Genomic DNA, 24,712 nt, shown 5'->3' with positions numbered 1-24,712 from the left:
TGAGTCTCTTCTCACCTGGGTGTCCCATGTGCCAGGCTCTGACCTCTCAGAAACATGAGCATGTCCAGCAGTGACAGTGGGCTACAAAATGCGGTGACGCTGAGCCCTCGCCCTCCCAGAAAACCTGGAGCCATTTTTTTGTCTGACAATTGCTTTGGAGGCTGAACTTCATGAACCCTGGGCTGACAGTCACTGCCTCCCATCAGCTGTAAGGTCCTAGTGTGATTCCCTGTTTAGGAGCTTTGAATTCCTTGAATTAGAGCAATTTTAACAGTGCTAAGTATTAAGAATATGTCTCTGCTTTTAATATGAAAGTCCTGTAATTCTGCAGAAACATCATAATAAATTAAAATATTCCCTATGGAGAAGTGTATTACTTATTACAATATCAGACTGGAATAAAAAGCAGCTGGGCTGGCATTTGTTTCCTGGTTTGGGGATACTATTAAAGTGCTGTAAAGCAAGAATAGCTTTGCACCACAGTTCTTGAATTCAGAGATTGCCCTCTGAAGGTGCCACGCATGATGGATTGTCAGAGACTCTTGGTCCTGCCTTGACATTTCATTCCTACCCGATGTTGTCTTACATTCTGTTCTGAATCTGCCAAACAACTGACCCTAGAATTTAATGCCATACCTTTTTGTCTTTCCTTTTTCCAAACAGCATCTTTTGCAGCTGAGGCTCTGAAATACCGGAGGACACTGTATCTTCCTCAGGGACACGGACGAGGGGGAGCTGGAGCCTCTGGGGAGCTCGGAAAGGAATTGTGGTTGATGGTCGCCTGAGGAACTTACCTTCACACCAATGTTGCTCTGAAACAAGTTGTGTCCAGCATTCAGGTTTGGTAAGGTATGTATTTTTTTTTCCCCTTCTCTTTTTGCTCTTTTCTGAATATCTACATACGGGGAAATAGAAAAATTAACAACTTTAATGTTTATTGCTGTATATGTGCCATGCTCGTTCTGCCTCCGCAAAGACCTTTGCTCTTACTGAATTTGAAGAGCATTCATCAAGAGTGAAGTGATTTTAATGTCTTGGGCTTGACTGGGTGTGTGTTTATGTCAAGTGTTTGATTGAAAAAAATCCTCGCTGGTGGTTGTGTTTTGCTGTTGGTGATGTATGCTTGGTGACAGGCATCCATGATTTTAAAGTCCCATTTCTTGTGTTTCATTAATGTTTGCAGTTCAGAGGGCAAAGATGAAAAAATAAAAAATGACATGGAAGTAACCCATTTGCAATACATCTCTGTACTTTGTATATTCTCATTGTTTGCCAAGGATGGAAGTAATACCAATTTCTTGCGTAATTGTGTGTAGCACTTGATGTTTTTATGTGTGCGGAGGCTCTCATATCCACACAAATATTGACCTGGTTATGCTGTGATTGTTGCAAAGCGATATGATATATCTTTTAACAAAAAGTTGAGTGCCCAGACTTGAGGAATGTATTGTGAGCAAAGCTTGCACTGTAGAAGCATTTAGGGTGATATAGCCTCCGACTATAAAATTGCTTTTATCTTTACCAAGTTATTAATATTTCTGTAGAGACAAAGTCAGCTAATAAAATCCCCAAAATTTAAAGTGTTGGTTCTGAGATATCAGTAGAATCGTATCATATGATGCTATATCCTTTTCATTTAACACATGGGCATTGACTTCTCCTTCATGACTGAATCAGCAGTGTAGCCTTGTTGAGAAAAGTACAGCAGCATTGTGACACCTGTACTTGGTATTAGTGGAAGAAAAAAAGGAAAAAGAAGTCAAGGCTTTCTTAAAAATCTATAAGAAAATATGAAGCATCCAGGTGAGCGTACATTCGTTCTTCTGCTTTTGATGTGGCTGCATTGGTAGTGTCACCTCTGGAAACTGTAGGCTCAAACTGTCACATCTCAGCAGAGCTTTGCTGGTCTGGAGGCTGCCTATCTCCAGCAACTGCAGAAAAGGTTGGTGAGAATAGCTTAAATTAGGTCCTTAACTTTTAATTGTTGAGGGTCAAGAAAGGTGTGTTCCAGCTGCAGCCTATGCTGCTAATTTGTACAGGCATTTCAAGAAAACAACACCGATGTCAGGGAGGGAGAGGTTCCCATCATTAAAACTGCTGCAGCGCTTGCTCCGGTTCTCTGTCTGCTCTGGTGGCTCCTGGTTTCGAGAAGAGGAGGTGGTTAAACTTTGCTCATGCTTTTGTTGTCATCTTCACTTTTGTTTATTTTCAAGCTGCTGCTCTTGTGATTATAATACCTAAAGGGGAAAGCTGTAGGAGAGGTATTTCAGTATCAAGAGGGCTTCTTGGCTGTTGCAGAGAAATATTTTGCATTCTTATAATGTAGAAAGCCCAGCTATTTGTTTATCCCGTTTCTGTGTGAGATTTGTAGGTGAAAGCATGTAAATCATGTTGCAGTGAGTGTGTGTGTTTTGCTGGGTGTGCAGGGTGCCCCAGAACGTGTGAGGATCCGCACCAAAGCAGTTGGTTGGTGGTGGCACCGTGGTGCTGACCCTGCCAGGACAATGGTGACACAAGCTCCCCATGTCCTTCCCACCTGAGTCAGTCCAGCTCTCGGTCTCAGGTTCACATCTCCAGCTGCAGCATGAGCAGTAACTCCAGTGCAGGGGTTGTGCAAGACTTTGTAGAACCTCATGGTTTCTGAGGCCAAAGAACATTTTCCCTGCAATTGATTTATGCACAACTATTATTTAGGCATTGAACTCCAGGTTGGATTTTGGATATATTTTTGCATTTTACTTTGTGACCATCAGATCTAAAAATTTTGTTCTTATTTAAGGAAAGCTCACATTTATGGAAACTTGATCTTTTAAAAGAACATTACAGATTGAGGAGATGGTGCTAAAGAGTTGGCAGCACTGCTGTTGTTCATTCAAGTAGCTGAGACCCTTTTATATCCTTTCTCTTTGTTTTGGGGGCTCATGCAATGTTCCCAGAATCACTGACTGCTGTCACCCTTATCTGTTCCCATGATACCCTTGTAAGACAGAAATGCTACTTATCCCCATTTTGCAGATGATGAATAAAGAACAGAGTCACTTCTAGGTCACTTTTAAGCAATAAGTGTCTGTCTCTGATTTGAATGCGATCACAAGTGCAAAAGGTGCATCTCCTACCTGCAGCTGGATGCACGAAGAGCGCCTCGGCTGAGCAGCTGGGTCTGCGGGGCAAAGCATGAGATTTGAATGTGGATCCATCTGAGGTCACTGCTCCCATCTAAGCCAATTTCTTCCATGCGTCTTGCTCTCCCAAGCAGAGAGGTTTTTAATTAAGTGACTACAGTAGCACCAAATGACATCAGGACCAACTTTTGCTCCATATCTCTGCTGGAAATGGCAACACGTGTCCAAATAAGGTTGGCTGGACTCATTCGTCTCTGCAGCAGAATGTTGTTTGCTCATGTGAGACAAGCAGATTCCCTTTTAGCAGCATTTGCGCAGTTGTGCTGATGGTAATCTTATTGTGAAAGAAATTATTTTAAACAGAACTGTAGATAACATATAGAGTAATGTATTTTTCTTAAATTGCTCATTCTTTAGATTAGTAGAATCCGGTTAGTAAAATGCTCTGTTCTGCTGAAAAAGCACATTTAATAAATATGTAAGAGAAAAATTTTAAGTAGCTGTTAAACATAGTTAATAAATTTTATCTTGCAAGTAGAATTGTAAAAAACCTTGTTCATTTAATGTGTTTTATGGATCTCGTAGCAATTAATAGTCTTCATTACATGGACATAAAACCTCAATGTAATTCACCTTTTCAGATTAATTGCTTTGGAACTTTTCCCTTTGCTTTGTTTGGGCTGTGATATTATTTCTCTCTTTTTTTGAAGGCGAATCTCAACATCACATTTTTTGCCATTCCCAAATGTTCTGTAAATCTAGTTCAAGTTAACAAAATCTCTGTGTGTTACAGGACAGTGCAGAGGTAGAGTTGCAGCCATGATGGTTTGATACAGGTGAAGCTGAGTATATTCAAGTCCTTCTTGACCTATTGTGGAGGAGTGGGCAGGTGTCTTGTTCTCATTCCCTATATCATGCAGTCTAATAACAATTTATTATTTCTCTCTTCAAATCTGTCTTCCTTATGTGACTTCATTTATAAAATCAGAAACAAACACTGATTCTACATGGCTCTAGGTCTGGAAGTCAAAATAAGACTTTAATGCAGCTTTCCAATGGCTTGATGAGGGGTGCAGGACTGCTGGCTATGGGTGAAAATGTGTCGGTAAAATTGTCCTCCTACATTACTGAAGGAAACGTTCAGTTGGAGTGTGACAAGATGTCTGCTTCAATTCCTAAAGTTAAATTCAAAGCTTTATTTTGAAAAAAACTCTTTATTCTTCTTGACTGAATTTTGCACACCAAATAGGAAAACAGGACAGCATGTGGGATCGCATTTTACGGATACTTTTTATCAGAGAGCATGCTGAGCTTGTTTGTATGAATAATACTAATGCAAATATTTTCTAGTGTTTCTCTGAACTATTTTGTAAGGCTGAGGAAATAAAATGGCTATTATGTTTGCATGTTTTATTGCAAGATCAGCAGACTAGCTGTTAATGTATCAATTTCCTTGATGACACCACTTCCACAACCCTATTCACTCAGCGACTCCTGACAGGGCTTTTATTGAATCTATCAGCCTGACACATATCAAAGCGCAATTTCCGATAGCAAATATCTTGGTGTAAAATGAATTAAAAAGCTGATAGCAGCAGCAGCAGAACCGAGTTGAATTTCTGAAAGAAAATAGGAAACTCCAAAACTAACATGAGATTCTTAAGATATCAGTCACAGAACAGCAAAATAATAGTTCTTTACCTGTATTCTTGAAGTACTGACAAGTCAACGGGTCTGCTCAAAGTCATACAAATGGGTTTGTTCCTGGACTGTCAGCCTGTGGCTCTGCTTTCTGCACTCTGGAGGTTGTAGTATTGCTTCAGAGAGCACGATGAAGTAGTGATTTATTTTCCTCTGGAGACCTTTCTCCTGTGAGGACCAACGACCTCCTTGTAATTACTTTGCCCTCTGATCTTGGAGAAATTTGGAGACGAAGGAGTGTAAAGTGGTAAGCAAGGTCTGCATGGAGTACGGCTTCTTTCTCTCAGAAGACGAAGCAGTTTGGAGCCCCTTGTCCTCTGGAGAGCTCCTGCTTGGCAGCCCATGGGCCATGTCTTGGGCAGAGTCCAACTGGGCTGGAAAAGGGCATGTTTTTGGGTTGCAGATGTTTTGAAATTACCTGGTTCAAAACCTTCTCCTGAGAACACATCTCCATATCTGCTTGCACCCTTCTCCTATCTGTCTTGCTCTCCCTCTCCTGCTTTTCTATCCCCTTCATTTTTGCATCTTTGAGATGATAAGCAGCTTCAGGCAGGGCTGACTTTGCACTGGTGCCCAGACTCACTTAACTCTTATTTTTGGCTAGCACACTCTATAAAGTATTAGCTAATATTAACATGCTTTTTGCTCTATGGCACGTCTGCTCTTTGGATAGCTATCCACTGGCAGTTTGCAGCCTAGCAGAGAGGAAGAGGAGGGCAGCCAACAGTTGATGTGGAAAATTAATTATGAGCTACCATCCTTCTGCCATGTGGTTAAGGCAGTTCTGCTTTCCAAGCTTTACATCCAGCCTTGCAGAAAAAAAGGAGGAGAATACTGCATTTCCTTCCTTGAATAGTGGGAATATTGCCAGAACAAAGCTTAGTGGAGAATGTCATGTGGGACTGATCACTTGGGATGATCTGGAGCCTTCACTACTTTGCCTGCAGCTGTGACACCATGGCTATTTTTTTTACCTTTTGTTAGACAAATGTTAACTTAATTGTGCATCCGAGTTGATAGAGGCCTGTGTGTGTGATTGGAGGTCACCCATGTTCCATACGCAGTCAGGAAGCAAGATTTTGTGTTTCTTTGTAGTCATGACTTGGTAACATTCAGGTTCAGATAAGCTACAGCTTGTTATATTTTCATCCTTCAGGATGACATATTTATTTCATAATGATCCACAGAAACTGTCCGGTGATATGGAGGGGGGAAAATTTGACAGGCACTGTGGAGCCCTGGGAATGTAATTACCTAAAGGAGTGGTTCTATCTCTGAACAACCTCAGTCTTAAGGATCACAGAAATAATTGCTGGGAGCTCTGGCACTGTGTGTACTTCGGGGGCTGTTCTGGTCTCATAATTGCATGCAGGGTCCTGCTAGCTCAAGTTGAGCACTGCAGAACCAGCACTAACTAACCAGAGTTAGGATTTTGGAAAGCCCTGATGACTTTTGTGACTATTTGGGGCTTAGCTAAAGAAATGAGCATTTGTTGTAACATTTCTCAATGAAGCCTTCACTTAGTCTAAAGGATATTGAAGTGTGCAATGGAAACAGCCTTGGAAAGTCACAACAGTAGCTGGTATGAAGTGTTACTGAGATACTTTGCTGTATTAAGTGTCTCTTTAGACTGGAAAAATCATCGAGGCTGTTGAAGTTTTCAGTCAAGGTACCAGAAGTCTCCATGTTGCACAGTTTTATAATGAAAAGTGCTCACAGCTCTTGACTACTTTGGTGGTTAACTGCAGGGTGATTCTTTAAGAAATATCTAGGATTTTGTAAAGGGCCAAACTGCTACCTGGTGGCAATCACTGACTTGAGTCATGATGGTGTGGCTTCCAGTTTCCTCTTTCTGAGCTCTACCTCCTGATCGACACAAACCTCTTTCTAGTGCTGTCATGCTGAGTTTTTGTAGCCAGCAGCCTGTATTTGGAAGCAGAAACCTGTTGTACAAGTTCTTTAGGTGTGGTGCAAATAATTATGACTATGTTTAATGAAGGGAACCTGAAACCTGGTGAAAACATTTGGAAAAAAGAGAGAATGTGTGCAGCCAATTGTTAGCTGTGAATGGAGAGTTCTTGTTGGCATCATTTAATGGGAGCTTTCCAGCTTATAATTTCTAGAGTCAATACATAGAAAACAGCAAAAATTTAGAAAGGCATGGTCACTGGAGGTGACTGGGAGGAGAAATGGCTGCCTTTTGCCTCTGGGAGAAAAGGCACAGTGGAAGTGAGCAGCGTTTCTGTTGATGGGCTAATGCCCCTGGTTGTTGCTGCCTCCCAGGTAACTGGGAAGGGCTCAGCAGAGACTCTGCTGGCACTGGCACCTCTGAGCAAGGCAGCATCTTATTTCTTCAGCACAGCAAACACCGTCTGTTGTTTTCTCCTGACTAGTCAGTTAATAACAAGGAGATTTTATTTTCCTTTTCTCATTCTCTACTAGGTGGGCTAAGTAGCTCTGTTTATATCTCCCCAGACAAGCTTGATGCTTTTCAAGATTAGTGGCCATATGCCTTTTCCCTTACCTCGGGAACTGGCCTCTGCCATTTTTTGAGACTTCCCTGTTCTTTTCTTCCTAATGCTGTTGTGCTTTCCAGTCTTAATGTTGTGTGAGAAGGAAACCTTTAGTTTTGCATCAGATGGTGTGTAAAGACTTGGGCTCGGGGGACCAACAAGTTGATGTGCGCTCAAGCTGTGTTGTGATGATGCCATAACTGGCACAGATGGAGAAGCTGAGAACTAAAGCATTCTGAGTAAAGACTGTAAAAGGCAATGTGAGGCTTAGGACCATTCCATTACCCTGGCAGACCTTATGTCAGGTACTGGAGGCTCTCAGATTCTCTCCTTCTGCCCAGTGATGTTCTGGAGGGTCTGTGCCAGGATGCTGGGGTAGAGAAAATATAAATAAAGACAATTCAGGAAGTTTTTTACAGACCCCTTTGCATGTTATTTATGAGATTGGATGGGAGAAGTGGTGCTGACTGTCACTGCAGCTGAGGGCACCATCCAAAGCTTTACTGAGTTTGTGACTCAAGTAGGGAGGTTTTAAGTCCTTCTCTGAACTGTTGTGGTACCCCAGGGGTGCCATCAAAACATGGAGGACTGCCATGCTAGGCCTGTACTTGGATCTCCATCTTTGCTGACTTCTCTCCTGGGATTTTGGTCTCCGTACCAATATGGCCCACTGCCCTGTGACTGATGACAACCACTGCAGAGGAAGCTCTCTGGGCTGTTCTCCGGCTGGACATGTCCCAGTGGCCGTGTTGGGATGTATCCTGAATTAACTGGTGGGACAGCCCAAGTGGTGGGTGCTCAGTTGTGTAGTCTGGTACCATTTGGGATGAGTCCATATGAAAAACTGGCAGCAAGATGGGGCTGGGGGTGCCGAGTTGCAATCTGTGTCTTGGGCTAGCACCAGGTATCTTCTGGGTTGGAAAACAAGCATACTGCGTATAGTGCTGACCTTTCTTGAGAGGGGGAAATAAGGAAGACCCTTTGTGTTGGGATTTGTGTTCATGTATTGACTCCACATGGTCACACAGCACCACCCTCCCCTCTTCCATGAATGCCATCTGCTCCTGGTGGCTGTGCTGGAACTGGTCAGGGAGGGCTGCCAGGCAGGTAGGAGGACTGAATGTCCTGCCATACCTGCACTGTGTCTTGCTTAGACTGATGTCTCTCTACTACTTCTAGAACCACTGAAAGCTTCCCTTGCTGTGCTCTCAAAAGAAAAGGTGGTGAAACAACACAACAGGTCTTTCTCATTACGAAGGCTGGTAGGCAGCTCTCCTTGGCTCGGGAGCAAGGGAAAGGGGGTGGGAAGCCCTGTGCTCTGTTCGCTTTCTCTCTGGGAGGAATTTCTAGTTGTTAATGATTAATTCAAACGTTTCTTGTCATGAGTACAGTGTGCACAGAGTGATAAATCTGTGCTGGGTTAGAGGTTGAGGTTGCTCAGTACTGACAATTATTTTGAGCCACAGGCTTTGCTTTCATTGGCATTTTCACAGCATTAACCCAGACCTTGTCAATTAAAATCCAGACACATTTTGATGAGGGACATCTTCTTCTAATGATAATTGTAATAATATCACTTTTATTCATTTAAAACCTGTCAAGCAGGCCATGTTTCTTGGAAAATAACTGTCCAAGTTTCACATTGCCTAAATAACTAGGAAGTATCTTTCAGTTTTTTGAGCTGACATTTCATCAAAAATAACTAAAAGCAAATGAGGCCATAGCGGTTCATCTTTGAACACTTACCAACTTCAATTAAGGTAATTTGACCTTATCTGCTAAAATAAGCAGGTTTATTAGCCTTCACTTTGGAGGCTAATAAACAGTTGATAATTGCCCAGAGTTGATGATGGGGTTTTATATTATTTATTATTGGTTTTTCAAACTATTTGACAGCATAGCTCCAGAGCTTGTTTTAGTCAGTGATCCATTTATGCTGCTCATCTGTTCATTAGGTGGAGGAGGAAGCCTGGGTGTAAGGTTTGATTAAGAAACTTGTCTGAGTTGCACAAGAAATCTGCAGTAGAATAAACCCCAGAAATCCTGTGTCTGTTCTAGAACATTAACTGCACTAGTTTTTTATGCATTTATGTGTCTGTAAATATTATCTTTGAAATCTCTGTCAGGCCATAAAAATAAGTATTTAATAGTTAGAATGGGAGTGATATATCAGACATCGATTGGAATTCCATTGTGCTTTTTATTTTAGCATGGTTTGAAAAATAACAAAGTGAAAATCATGTTCAGTTTTGCATGGAAAAATACTTTTCACTTTTCTGAGATGTGGTTCATAAGTGAAAACCTTTATAAAATGCTAGAATAGGAAAGCAAAAATCTCTATCAAGACAGACTGTATCTAGATCTTGCATTGTGTTCGGTCTGTGCTTGTCCATACAGGCGGAAAGTACTGTACTCACTTTTATTTTGGTGTTCTCTTGTTACTCTGCTAAAAAGTGGACCACTTGCCTTTAGCCAGATCACAGATATTTATTTCCTTTGTCATCTCATTCCTTTAAAATCTAAGTCCTTCAAATAGTCAGCACTCGTGTATTTAAAAACATCATCAGTATTGTAATTATAAACGTGCTTCTTCTCCAAGAGGTGTAGAAGTAACTCTGATTAATTAAAGGCACCTTTAGGTGATGCCATAATATAAATAAGTCTGCCTTATTTCTGTAGCAACTGGAATAATGCCATCAGTTGTTAGTAGTTCAAAATTCAGGGCATGGAAAGGACTCTGAGTAGGAAATCCAGGCACAAAACATTGCATTGAAAAAAAGGTTGAGGAATAATAACTGAGAGGTAAATGGACCACCTGTACTCTGGTAGGGTTCTTTTTCTCCCTTTCCAGTATGAACTGGCAAGCCTCTAATCTGCATTCTGGTGTGTATAGAAATGGCACAGCCAACAGCATAGCTTGAAGGCTGTAAATATTATCCCATATTTTTCTAGTGAGCCTTTAGCAATGGAGCTATGTGTTTATGTCCCTCATTACTCTCATTTTTTTAAGAGTGCATTCATAAGTATTAGAGGTGATCAATAAAACCTGACCTACCTATGCAAGTTAAATAGGCCTGATTTGAAACTACCATGCTTAGAGATTCAAATTTGCTAACAGCGATTTAAGAGCAAGCGAGGTCCATTTACATGCTATTTATTTTCCATTTTTGAGGTTTGAATTGCATTGGAAAATTTCTCACATTGGCCATTTGAACATGGAAGTAGCAGCTAACACTTTATTGAGTGTGCCATTATGCAGGAGCTGCCTTCTTACCTTGCAATTTACTATATCTTACTGAAAAAGTAAAGTGATTAATGCATAAGGAAAATGCCTGTGTGGAGTGAAGTCTGCACAAACTTTGACTTTAAGTGGTATTTTCTGTTGGTTGCTTTTGGTTTTTGGGAGATGTCCAAGGCGAAATAAAGAATGTACAATAAAAACCAAACCAAAACACACAAAAAACCAACCAAACAAAAACAAATACAAAGACATTGTGAAGATCTGAATCCTGTCTATAAAGATGTATGTTCATGGTGTTCCTGGTGCACAAATATGAAGTACTCAATGACAGATTTGTTTGTTTGATTTGGTTTGTTTTTTTTTGTTACGCAGGTGGAGTTGTTGTGAAGATTTATTCCATAGAGACCTCACTGACAATATTAGTATCTCAAAAAGTGTTCAGTATAAGCTTTTGAAAGGGAGACAGCTCTTCACAGCCCCCAGCGGTTTGGCTGGTTGGGTGCCTTCTGCTCACTGCACCACAATGGATTGATGCTGTACAGCAGTCTCTTATTTTCCCATCTCTTTCAAACATTTAAGAACCTGAAAGCCATGTGGAATGGTCGTGTGTCATGAAAAATAGGTTTGGTGATACAAATTAAATACTTCATTGGCTTAAAATCGGTCTGAAAGGTGCAGCAATAAGGAGGTCATTGAGGCAAACGTGCTGAAATGAAACCTTCCGGCAGGAGTGTCGTATACTACAGGTGTTGTCTCTGTCACAGAAAACTGGTTTAGGATGCTTTAAATATTTTTATGGGGCTTGTTTGTCATAAACATCCAGCTGTCTCTTGGACTGGTTTTTGTTACTCTCATATGTAATGTGCTGCCTCTGGAGGCTGTGGTTGAGTTTAGGCATAATATCTGTATTTACTGTGAGTGTGACTCAGTTTCACCAGATCACTGTGTGCCAGCCACTCTTCCTCTCCTCTGCATGGTTCAGATTTAGAGCGAGAGGCACATGGACTAAGTAAAAGTGATCAGAAGGCACTGTTACTCAAATATTGATGGATGCCTCTTGTTTTAAGTGGGTTTTGTGATGTTAGACTTGTGTGCATGCATGTTCATACTCTGTTGGATTAGTTATTACTAAACATTATTATTGATGAGCCATTTTGTTCATAAATGGTTTTATATCTCTATGACCAGTTCGAGCCCTACTATGCACACTGCTGAGGTCGAGGTCGTATGTGACAGCCTTTGGCCCAAAGAGTTTTCGTGCTAAAAACCAAAGTGTAGTGACTGAATGAGACGTGATTGCCAGCAAATGTGGAGGCGACAGATGGAGCACGGAGGCGAAGATGAAGGATGTGAGAGCTCCACGTGTTGCGGGGCATCGATGATCAAAACTCCTCTTTGTTTTGGTGCCTGTACGAGGCTCACGGCAATCAGGGATTTGAGCTGCTGGGACTAACTCCTGCCTTGTTAACTGCTGCTTCTTGATTATTTCTGTCTATATCCGTCTGCTGCCTCTTTTCTGTTAGAGCTGCAAATTCCTTAAGGTTCAGACAGCTTTTTATTTTTGTGTTTGTGCCGTACTGAATTCAGTGGAGTCCTGGCCCAGGGTTAATGCTAGTAGCTGTTAGCAATGGCATTTACACATGAAAATAAAATGTTTGGAAAACAATTATTTTCATGTTCTGATTATCTTTATTTGCATTCCATCATCCTCACAATCTTTGAAACTAAAAAAATATTTAAATAAATGATACATTATTATTATTATTATAGTGTTCTCTACTACAAATAGTTCCATGCAGGAAATGCAATTTTTTTTTTTTTATGTGGAGATATATATATATATATATATGTATATCTATATACACATCTGTATTTGCCTGGCAAATAGATATTTTTTTATCTTACCGCCTGCTGGCTGTTGCTTTCCTAGGTGCTCACTCATATTTAATATAGCTCTCCCATGTATTTGCATACATAAATACACACTTGTTTATAACACCTGTTAGCATCTTTTAATTATATATTGACCCTGAGGCTGTTGGCTTTGAGGTCTGTGCAGCCGCAGATAGCTGGATGTTATGTATTGTTCTTCTTTCCCGCGACGTGAGCCCGCCTTGCACTGACCTGCCAGCTGAAGTTTCCCCTTCTGGCTTGATGCCACAGCTAAGTGCCTTTCAGCGACTTCTCGGCTATAATCCTGAGCTGATTTCTGGGATGCAATTCACTGCTATGGTTATCATATCAAAAGGGGAGTGATTTACATTTCCTGCACGTCTCGGTGTTGCCAGCCACGGAGAATGCTGCAGAGAGAAAGTTAACATCATTTGATAAAATAACAAAAATGAGCCTATTTACAGTGTTACCTCTTACGCAGTAGAGGAATTTGATGCAGACGCAAAGTTGGTACTAAGTACAAATTTAGGTTCTGCACAGAGATTAATCTGGGGGCTTTTTTTAGCTCCTGGGAAAAAATAGGAAGATTGTCCATACAGGCTGAATGTGTGGAGAGCTGTATGCTCGTCTTCGTGTGCCTTTCCTCTTGATCTTGATTTCTTACTGTGTTGCCTCTTAAATTCTTTCTCTTCTCTAGATATTTATCCAGACTAAGGTCTGCATAACACATTATCTGTGGTTTTTATCTGCCCCCCTCAGCCTTCTGCACTTCCATCTCTGAAAAGGCATTGAGCAATCACGCCAACATCATTTGTACAAAGTGAAACACTTTATGTTGAGATATTTTAAGCACGTCCGTACTGCAAATACCGTAGGCATGGCAGGGCTGCAGCATTTGCTGCTGATTCGCATTCAGCTGCCCATATCTGTATGCACAGGCAGACTCGGCAATGGCCTCGCATTTGTTTCCTGTGTATCAATTACTGATCAGTAACACACAAACCCAATTAAGGAACTGGAGGGAGGTTGTAGTGCTGGGGGTGGCTGTACCAATATCATAAACCTGCCAGGACTGGCGGGAGCTCCTCTGCAAGGTTTGTAGACCCAGGTCAGGGTGTTTTTAAGAATCAGTGAGTAGAAGTCACCAAAATTCACCTTCAGGTTGTTCTGGACAGGGTGTCCTTTCCCTCCCATTCCACTTGCTTTTCTTCCTGCATCTCAGCAAAGGAATATCTTTGTCTGTGTCTACATTTTATTTGACTTTAAAAGATTTGAAGCTTGGCTTAGTTCTCCCTTAACTTTAGCAAAACCTTTAAAAGCAGATCATAGAGGTTGACCACATCAGGAAAGTATCACTGTGCCACCTTGATAAGTTTGTATGCCTGACCTACTCTTCATCCTAAGTTCTTGTCATCTTTGGTTTCACTCCCACCTTCCCCCCTGTACTGTCTATGAAGATTTGTGCTGCCTGATGCTATCATCTCACTGCACTGTTTGAATCGTAATGCGAGTGCTCGGGGAAGAGTTTACACTCACCCTTCAAACTGATACGTCTGTTTTCATGTATCATGTCCCAAGAGAAGTCTATTTTTAATCCTTGATCCTAGAAATTAAAACCAAGGTGTGTACATGTTGCTTTATCCATACACCATGTAAAATTCAGTGGCAATAAAATCGCAGCGTGGGTACTTGGCTGGCATGCTGCTAGCCAGGGCACTTCTCTGTCTAACTCATCTCTTATAAAAAGGGATGCTGTGCATCTTTCTGTCCCTCACTTTTTTTTTTTTTCCCTCCCCATTCTATTTTTTTAAGAACTGATTTCCTTAGAGAGTTGTTAATGTTCAGGGCTTTTTACCCTGACATTTTGGACAATGATGTGACAATACAAGTGCATCTATTACTCTTCCACTGCAAGCTGACTAAAGCAAAGGATTTGATGGATAATGGCCACATTTTCCAGCAGTCCCTGATGTGCATGTGAGAAGAATGACTAAGTGACCTGCATATAAAACCAAACTATGTCGGGCATGAAGTCTGAGCACAGAGCTACAAGAGAAAGCAGAGAACAGGTAGCCTTTCATCATGAGTTCCTTGTTTCCTCCCCTTCTCTCTTTTGCTGGAAAACTGATGCTTTCTGTGTTGCAGCAGCAGTGTGGGAATCTATAATCTCTTTCACGGGAAGGGAAGGCAAAGAGCAGCAGGCTCATATGGCATGGGGAGCTTTGAGAAAAGGAGGTTGTACAACTGGAAACAGAGCATCACTTCACCTTTGGCTGCTAGAGAAAGCTGATTCTCCTTTGCTTTGAGCAGTCAGTTCACACCTGTGCAAATCAAATGTGAAACAGCACTGGCTGGAGCTTGGTTTGGTGCTGCTGTGGGTGCCTGCAGCCTTCAGGGAGAAAGCAGGGAGAGCTGGAAGCCGTTGGGGGTGGCTGGGGCTCTGGACCTGGCAGTGGGGCGGCCATTTGAGTGTCACATCCCAGCAGGGCTCTGTGCCCTGGCAGGTGAGGTGTGCTGGCTGGGTGCCGTGTGTTTGGGGAGCTGCTGGGTGCCACGGACTTTTTGCTGAAGCTAACTGTGCTCTGCTTTATATTCCACAGCACAGACATGCTAATGGTGATTTTGAACTTGTGTATTTGGGAGAGCATGGGGAGAAAGGGGGTTACAGTGGGGAAGGGATGGGATGCTCGTCCCTCCCTGTCTCCCCAGCACATTGCTTAATTATGATCCCCTGACTGCCAGCTCGCATCTCCTTCCATTTTATCTCTCTGCCAGACCAGTATGAGAAGTGATCCAGGGTTCAAATAGCTTTCATGGAACTGGACAAGGGAAAGTGTAAAAGCGCTTTTACCAAAAGTGGAAGAAGGAGGGTTAGACCAGCTGCATAATGTCTACCTCAAGTGAAATAGGGTGTTGTGGCTGTGGTTGGCATCTGCAAATAATTCCTTGCATGGCTTCAAATAAAAAGAAGTCATGAAAATGTTCTGCAAAGAAATGACTATACCTCACGTGCCGTATTATAGAACAGTTTGCAGAGAAACTTGTGGCTGTAATGGGGAGGCTGATGTACTTCCCCACTGTCACAGCATTAAAACCTAATTGCCCCCAGGTTTCTTGATTACCTCCAACAGAGCTGTCGCGTTGCCCCTTTGAAAAATGAATTGTCATCACATGCACAAACTTCAAAAGGACTTTTTTCTGGAAACAGGCAAAATTATTATCAAGCAGTCTCCGGTGTGTTTACCAAACTCGTTGGAATATTGTGCTGAAGTGGGGCCCTGTTGCTTCTGTATCACAAGATAAGTGATTATTCAGATTTCTTGTTACGCATGCGTGTTACCGCACTGGGGCTTCTGCCAACATTTTGTACTTGCTGCCTAGATATGTCAGAGTATTATTTAATAGTTGTGGCTGGCATAGGGGCTGTGCGTTCCCAGGATGTAATCCTCTCTCTGGCTGTAGGAAAGGTGTCCTTGGAGCCCTTGCTACTACCTCTTGTGCTCCCCGTAAAATGGGAGCGGTAATGCTGTCCTTTTCATAGTGCCTGTGTTTAGTGCTTTATCCTGGAACAGTGCACTGCAGCTGTTCAAAATGGGCCCATTTTCCAAGAAAAAGAAAAAAGTGATATAAGAACAGTGAAAATAGCTCATTTTCGGAGCTTCTAACAAGTACAAACTCTCTTCCTAAATAACTGAATATACTTTTCTATTTAATTGGAGATATTTCCAACCTATCTTGTTCTGTAGAATAGCCCTTGATTGATAAGGAGGATTTTCAAAACTCTAATCACCCAGCTCCCTGTGGCTTTTGGTAGGAGTTTAGCAGCTGATTTCCCTTTGTGGCTTTACTGTTAATCTCCCAAGGACCTAATCTCCCAAGCAGATACATGTGCTACGCATGCAGTCTCCCCCCTGGTTGCAGCACGGTGGCCACGTGAGCTTGTGTGTAGCCCTAACCATGGCACCAACAGGGTTTTATGACTCGATGAACCATGCTGGGCTGAGCAGGGGCATTATACTTGAGGTTTTTTTAGTGGCTAGGGGGGAAAATGGCTCAATTTTAGGTTCCAGCTGTCATTCGATGCTCCTGCAATGGTTAAATGAGTTTACAATTGTCAAAATGCACGTAAAAGAGAAAGAACGCTTCAGATCTTTGGAAAAGATTCAAAAAGCGGAGTATTCAGCCAAATGCTTTCTGGATTGTCTTGATCCTTAGTGTACAGGAGGTATGGCTGTCCAGAATGAGTTCGGAACAGGGTTAGCGTTAGTGTTGTTGTAGGATTTTGGCCAGGGTGGGTGGAGATGAGAGGATGGACAGTGAGACCAAGGATGTTTTCTCTCCAGGACCTGCACTTGCGCAGTCTCTGGCACCTGTTCGACATGGCCCAAGCACAGCTCTCTGACCTGCCTTCAATGGGTAGACTGCAGATGGCAAAGATTTGGAGAGATTGGTTTAGTCTGAAAACAAGTCCTTCCCTCCCCCGCAAATACTTTCTGTTTGGTTTTAAAGGGGCAAGAGCTATCAGCCAGCTAAAACCAGCATAGCCAAAGCAAGTGATGCCCAACCTGTTCCAGAAGGCTTTCTTGTGCATAGCATTAAGTGGTTTTGTTTGTGCAAATTAATTACTAAAAAAGAAGAAAGCACATAGCCTTTCAGAAGCCATGCTGAGACTGAAACAACCAAAGAGGGAAAGAGGAAAATGCCCCAAAATGGCTGAAACAGCACATGGAATCAAGAGATGAGCACAGTGCCACGAGCCCAGCGCAGGAGGAGAAGGTTTTGCGTGGGGATCAGAGCTGGGATGAGAGGGCACACGGTCTTCAACAAACTAACCAACCCACCTGCACTGCAGCTGGAAAGTGGATGGAGGTTTTTTAATCTTTTCTGAAGGTGTAGAGGGAATTAGTCACTGCTGGCATGAACTAACAACCCTCTGCATGTGTCATGCAGGTGCATGTGCCCAGGGAGCAGGAGGTACCGCTGCCAGCATGAAATGCAGCAGGGCGACAGCTGGCAGCCGTGCATTAGCGCGGTTATAATCCTGTAAATGGAAACGCTTGCAAGTGAGAAAAGATGAAAGTGTGTATGTGCTTGTAGGATCCTTGTTATCATGTTACCTTGGATCTTTAGGGACAAAATAGCCACTCATGCATGGAGAGTAAACAGACGCACAGTATGTATAAGTAATGTGTGGAAGAGGAGCTTCTGAATGCAATTTCCATCTTTATTTAAAAACCTGCTACTTAGGCAAATGATTATAATTCCAGTGACACTAACTAATCTGTCAGTAATTAGGATGGGAAATGGGAATATATTCCACGGAAATGATCTTGATGTTTCACCAGTCCAATTGTACACCAGTCTTCTCAAAAAATAAGCTGTCATTTGCCCGTAGATTTTTGGAAAGCTATAATTTAGCTGATTAAAAATATAATCAAGAAAATTCCCCTGGAGAACTCCATGTTGGGTTGAGAACACTAGGTTTAGAATAATATAATTAAAAGCAGCAAAACCACTATTACTCTGTCTTGTCGTAGCATTGCTGATTATGTAAATAGTCATAATAATTCCATCTTCTCTCAGCATCAGTGGTGTCCTGTGAGCTCAGCCCTTCTCCAAGCTCAATGGGGCCACGTGGCCACTGGTTTTCCATAGATGCTTTTGCCGCTCCCTTTGTAGAGCTCTTCTCTAGCAATGCGCAGGCACAATCTTCCTGCATTTAAGAGAGAGACCACTTATCAGATGGTTTTCAAGAGTCTAAAGTGCAGATGAACTTCTGTGTGCTTGTGGTTATAGCTTTGGTAGATGAAACATGTTGGAGAAATGTGCTGTTTTGAGAGAAGAAAAAATGTTTGAATACATTTCTACGTTGTCTAACAAGTGCTGACAACACACTTACTGTTGCTTAGGTAGTTAAAAATAACCCCACTTATTTCTCATAAAAATGGCCCTTTTGGCCTTATGCTCTTGAGCACGTTAGAACAACTTTAGGGAAATGCTTTAAACAACACTTGTGAAAACAAAGGAGCTGTAGCTCTGGGGTCAGGTCTCTTCTGGCATCCAGCACTGGGTGTGCTCTGTGTCGCCCAGAATACCTGCCTTTAAGTATACAAAATTTCCCAAAATAACAATGGAGGAGTGTTAGGAGAAACAGTTCAGAAAGCGATGACACAACCGTGAGAGATGAGGAGTTCCTGATGCTGGGAGCATTAAACTTTGTCCCTTCTGATCTGCCAACCCTGTAGCTGTGACTGCTAATTTTTTATCTACTCTTAAACGTGCTGTTGGAATCGGCTCCTCTGTCCAGGAAAATGTGCTTTGTAATGCCAGGTTCAGTATTTTGCACAGAACACGGTAATCAAGTGAGTTTGTTCCTTGGCTTTGCTCTCTATGGGGAGTAGATTAAGATCACCAGACATATTTCACTTGCAGCCCAAAACAGGTATAAATAACTGTTTTGGAGGAGTAAGGCAATACAATTCCTACCTTACATGGTATGCCCCTCTTCAAGCATGTCAATGAAAAAAATCTCTCACTAACCTTTAAAAATGAGTTTTCTTGTAATTCTAGTTCTGCTGAAGGGTAAAACTGTATACGGTAATTGAATCAGTGGTGCATGCAGACTGAAATTTTGCAGGATGAAATTATGGGGCTGTAATGGATTGTCTCTGTTTTCCTTTCTCTGTTCCTTCTCTTGTATCTTCTTTCTCTTCGCTTTTCCTTTGTCTCTTATTTCTTGGTGTTCGAATTGGTATCTGAAAAGGCTGAGTGGTTTAGTGAGGAAATCTGAAACTGCAATTAAGAAAAACCTGGATTTTTAATCTGTTTTGAACTCTACACCTTCCAGTGCCCTTAAATCCTTAGTAGAGTAGGACACCTCATACAGGTGCTGCCAGGGAGCCTCTCTTATACATAAACATGATCCTCTGATCTCACTGTCATGGGGGGGGGGAGTGATCACAGGGGTGCTGGGAACCATTCAGATCTGTGGGACGATGATGCTGAGCCGAAAGGGCTTCTTTTTCAGCAGGCTGGAGGTATGGAACATTCAAACAGCAGCACAGCTTTGCTGGGGTGTAAGGAGAAATCGTAGGTCTGCACGTAAATCAGACGCAAGCGCTGGCCATGCACGCCGCAGTCGGCAGAGCCTCACCTGGGCAGGGAGGTGTGTGTGGTGGTATCTGCAGCAAGGACAGGTTCACCTGTTGGAAAACCAGGAGTGAGAACGTGCACAGCTGTTTCTTCCTCTTCGGATGTCAAAACCATGTTTTTGTTTGCTTTTGTTTGTTTGTTTGGGGTGTTTTTGTTTGGTTTGTTTGTTTGTTTTCTTTCCTGCTGTAATGTAGAGGCTGTTCAGTCTCTCATTTTAGGATGCGTTCTTTCTTTGTAAGGTGCCTGGTTACAGCACGTCTCTCAGCAGACAAAATTGCCTGACAGCTTTAATTCAGGGAAGTTTGTTGGAGCATCTAAGTTGAGCCAGTAGCAGATGTTGTCTCAGTCAGGTGTCCCTTACCCCAGACTATGGGAATGTTTCGTGCATCTTTTCATCTTTCACATGAATTATTTCAAATGAGCTATTCCCCTTGCAAGGGTATCTGGGAAATGTACCATTGTTTCAAGCTGTTCTTTCCTTTTTATTTCGGTTGTTCTTTTCCTTTTATTTTGACTATTCTCTCATATCTTTCTGAAGTCACAAGCCAAAAGCTCATTTTAACAGTGCCATACTAGACCTAGGCTGACTAGTTTTAAGGCAGCCCAGAATTAAATCCCTGCTTGTTCAGCAACTGCTAAAACAACAGAGACTGCTTTCCAAATGCCAGATCAATTGTGGATGTTGGAACAAGAAATTGAGTTTCATCAGGGTTTGTCTGGGTGAAATAGGAACCGCGTCTCGACAATGTGGTGCCTCAAACAGAGCAGAGCCCTGTAAAATGGGCCCCAAGAGACTATTTTTGGCAGAGCTGTGGTCAGAGAGTTTGTCTTAGGATTGCGAGCAAAGCAACAAGTTTCTGATAAATGTTTTCTTCTATTTTTACAGAAAAATGCGTGCTGTGCTTTGTATTGGTGGGTTGGAGGGAGGAGGGAAACTATATAAAAATATAATGCTGCGATCAAATTCTCTTAGTACAGCAAATAACCAAGAAAAGCCCTGAATACTAACTAGTCATGTGAAAGAAGACAGAAAACAATCACAATTGTTGGTCCCCAAATGATCCTCACTGAACACCATCTCTCCTGGTGCTTTGGCTTCTCAAAACCTTCAGCTTGCACCTCTCCAAAATCTTCCATCTCCAGGCTCTGAGGGAGGTCCTACATCAATCCTTTTGGCTGTCGGCCTGTTTGCCATTGCACTACATTGGACCAGCCTTTCCAGGGGTGTCCTTTGCTGCCACTGGTAATAAATCTCAGCGTATTGACCAGAAAGGCTTACACAGGGCCTAAATTCAATTCTGTTATGAGAGGCGAATTCAACCATGAGATTTTTTTTATTTTCCCAGTATGTGCTGGGAGGCTGCATTAGGATTTAGAAGTAGGGCTGAAAGTTTTAGATCCAGACGAGTGGCTCTCCTTTCATTAGCGAATGCCTTTTATTTTAAAATAAATAAATAAATAAGTATCAAATCCTTCCTTTTTGGTGTTTCTGCCTCATATGCCTGTGTCACAGCCTTTTTTCCTTATAATTAATCAACTCATATCTCTCATGCAGCTCTGCTTGTCAGTAGGGATTAAAGCCTGACAGTATTTAATCATCTTGTACTTCACAGAAGACTAACAATCTCCCTTTGCTTTCTCTTCCCTCCTTTCCCTTTCATTTCCTTGTCTTTTCTGGGTGTGTAGCAGAGTGTCTGCTCTGTCTGTCTGAAGTTTTTATACAAGGAGTGGAAGTTATGAAATTCTTTTCTTGACTCCTTTCTTCTGTGACCCATGTAATTCTCTCATGAGATCATTTACTGTGACATTTTGGGCGTACCATGACCTACCCTGTTAGCACAGAGGTCCACTAGGTGCTGAGGCTGTAGGAGTATGTATTGAATCATATTTTACCATCATTTTTTTCTCCCAGCAAATATACTAAAGCTGGGAGCCGTGTGTGTTGAATAACTAGACCAATTATTATTTCGTGTTCTGGGGCAATTTAGCAGTTTAAGTTGTTTTGAATCTATGTGACCAACTTGGATACTGACTTGGGTTCATCTTATTAATATAGGTATCTCATGAAGTTATGGATCTCGACATTTGACCTGCTCACAGAGAACCCCTTCATAATCAAAGAGTGGAAACAGATCCTTCCTTTAGGCACAATACTTCTATTTTAAGGAATACATCTTGGTGGATCAAATGACTCATAGCCTAGAAGGGCTTCTTTGTATCCATTGACTGTAAAGGATATTTAAATAAACTTGTCCACATAGAGATGTTTTCTTTATAGATGTAGAGTGAGATGAACTGCATGATGGGTCTTCAGTCATTACCACATCTGTGGGATGGCCATCCATTTCTGCCCCACCATGGTGTGCTGTGGGACACCAATGACTGAGCTGTCCATGGTCCCACCCCCCTGGATTTGGAGGAGCCCCAGGGGACCCCCCAGCTGAGCGGTGTGAACCGGAGGGGTTGGCTCTCTGCTAGGGGAAACAGTCTTCTCCTTTTGTTGCCGTTTTCCCAGGGTAATGATTGCTAATTCTTCAGACTTCAGTCAAAACAATCACTATCTTAATTAAATTAGACACCCTTTTTAGCATGGGTGATGTCAGATATTATAAGGTCTGGAGATTGAATGGATTGAGTGTTTTCCTTTTCATTTGAATTTATAAGTTAAGTAGGGTTGACCTCAGCTAGCTTTTATATGGGAGGTTGCCAAGAAATCCTGGTACCATCGATGCAAACGGTGTTTTGCTCGCCCCATACCAAATATCGTGTCATTGAAATGCATTTCCTTTCTCCTACTTTGCTGCCACTGCTGTATTGATGGATGAAAATTGGAGGGAGGGAAGGAAAGGGAGAGGGGAAGAAAGTTCAAACAATAAAAAAAGAAATTATTGTCATGCTCTAGGTAAATGTTTTCGTCCTGCGGAAGAAAACCCTATTTATAGCATGGTTGCAGCGCTGAGAGAAGTTGTAGGAGGCAACAGTGTAAAAACTTCGGTGGATGCTGTTGAACCCTGTGTTATTGTTTTTCTACACTTTGTTAAGATGACTTAGCGTTCACTAATTCTTGTTGTAGGAGATAACTTATTGTCTTTGGCCTCTTGTGAAATTAGATGGTGGATGAAGTGTTTGGTTACAGTTTTGGTAACAAAAGGAAAAAAATACTAATCATTGCTGAAAATCAGGTGTTTTTCTCGTTGCCTCTAAAGTAGTTAAGTAGTGCAGTGATAACAAAAAGAACAAACAGATCAAAGGACAGTGAAGAATGTAATTTTGCTGATTTCTTTTTGTTCTAACATGGGTGACGTCAGGTACAGCAGGCTGAAAACCCATGCCTAAAAGCAAACAAGTAGCTCTTAAATGGAATTAACGTGTGCAGGAAACCTAGGGACAAATGTTTGGTTTGTGTTCTATTGGCTGCCAAACTGATGATCAGAATAGCACTTTTTGGCCTCAAACCTTTTTGATCAATAAAGTATGCTTTGTTTTCCTTTCAGAGCTGAACTGAATGTATGTTTATATTTTATGGGAAATAGGAAAACCAGCAGGTTAAGGTAAAAGGTAACCACTACCAGAATTTGGGGCTTTTTTTAGGAGGAGAGGAGAATTTATGATGTTTAAATCTTAGTTCATAAAAGAAAGAGCATGAGCAGTGGTTTTTAAGCATATTTGCTGAGAAAAAAAAAAAGAGCTAGGAAGATGTAAAATAAAAATTAGGGAATGATAATTGTAGACATCTCTTAATTAAAAATTTGAATTTTACAAGCACAGTGATGCAGAAAGGAAACATCCATTACCACAGAAGTGGCATTGTGGCAAAGGATATTTGTCATCTCAAGTGGCAATTACATGAGTTTCTAAACAGAGCAGGGCAAAGAAGGTGAAAATACGTGAGAGAAGAAAATGAGGGAAGAAGAAGGAATACAGAGCAGGCTTTTGTAGGTCTGTTAGCCTGATTTATGCTTTCGTGCCCTTCTTGGTAAACAAACATCCCAGAAATGAAGACCCTGTTTTGCTCTCGTTATGGTCCAGTCCTGCGAGCACCATGTCAGGCAAACCTGCTCAGCAGCAGAACCTGAAACCAGCTGTGGGACTGGGCAGACGGCGGTTCAGTGGCCACAAGGTGAGCCACGCTGGACACGCTTGTCCCTTGCCAGATTTGCAAAGGGCTGCTCAGGAGGTGGCAGCAGCCAAGCGAGCGGTTTGCTCTGAGCTCAGGGTCATGCTCAAATCCACGGTTTGCAGAGCAAAACTGTTTGCAAAGGCTCAAGAAAGCAGCGGTCTCTCTCGTAGCTCCCTCTGATCCATTTGTCATGACTTGCCCTAAAAAATCAGCTTCTGTTTCCTTATGTAGAGACCTGAATGCAGATGAGAAATTATTGTTTCTGTTAGGGGCAATTCCTCTTCCCAGGTTTTTCTCTATGCTAAAGTAATGTGGTTGAGCACTGAGACCTGTCCCACACCCCATGGGTGTTGTTTCCATGGGTCTTGCTGGCTTCTGTCATCAAAGGACTCTTAACAAAAGTGTCTCCTGTGTTAACAGCCAGGTCACTTCCATTTCCAGAGGCCTCTTGGACCCGTATTTCTCTATGGCAAAGAGTAGCACACAACAGAAATTTGCAGCAGTCCCTTTGCACAAAGCTCCCATCATGAGGATCTTCTCAGTTTTGCTCAGGATAGAGGAATTCAAACCTGAGCTTGGCAGGACAGGAGGTGTCGCCGTGTTTGTGTTCCAGCTCAGCTGGTTGGTCTCTCCTTTCTTGGAAGATCATCTGACTGGTGATCAAACCTGAGCCAAGTACTGGGACATCGTGGTTAAGGTGTGGCTGTCACAAATGAGGATGAGGGCTGTTAGTGCTCCCCAGTTGCACATTCATGACTTGGGTTGCCCCCATTTTTCAAATAGATACCAGTACTTGAAAATAAGTCTTTAGACACTCTACATAAAATCAGGCAGAGGCATCACGTCATCAGGCTGTTTCGGTTTCTAGAAATTTAGTCTGTTTAGAAGATTTTATTGAGACTTAACAAGCAGAAGCAAATTCATTCAGGATTAATGCCAGCTGTTTGAGCATATTTGTTAGAGCTTGCTT

General features: G+C 42.1%; 1 protein-coding gene across 2 annotated transcripts in view; it reads left to right on the top strand.

Moving 5' to 3' along the window:
* Positions 1-24,712, top strand: part of SGCD (sarcoglycan delta) — a 317,216-nt gene that overhangs the window by 115,131 nt on the left and 177,373 nt on the right. For both annotated transcript variants that reach the window (XM_071814693.1, XM_065849345.2), the window contains exon 2: positions 664-849. The gene's annotated coding sequence lies outside the window, so the exon portion shown is untranslated. The remainder of the gene's footprint in view (positions 1-663; positions 850-24,712) is intronic.

The sequence above is a fragment of the Patagioenas fasciata genome, chromosome 14 (genome assembly GCF_037038585.1).
Source record: "Patagioenas fasciata isolate bPatFas1 chromosome 14, bPatFas1.hap1, whole genome shotgun sequence".
In the NCBI taxonomy this organism is placed as follows: Eukaryota; Metazoa; Chordata; class Aves; order Columbiformes; family Columbidae; genus Patagioenas; species Patagioenas fasciata.
The sequence above is the reverse complement of the archived record's forward strand: the minus strand, read 5'-3'. Positions and strand labels throughout refer to the sequence as shown.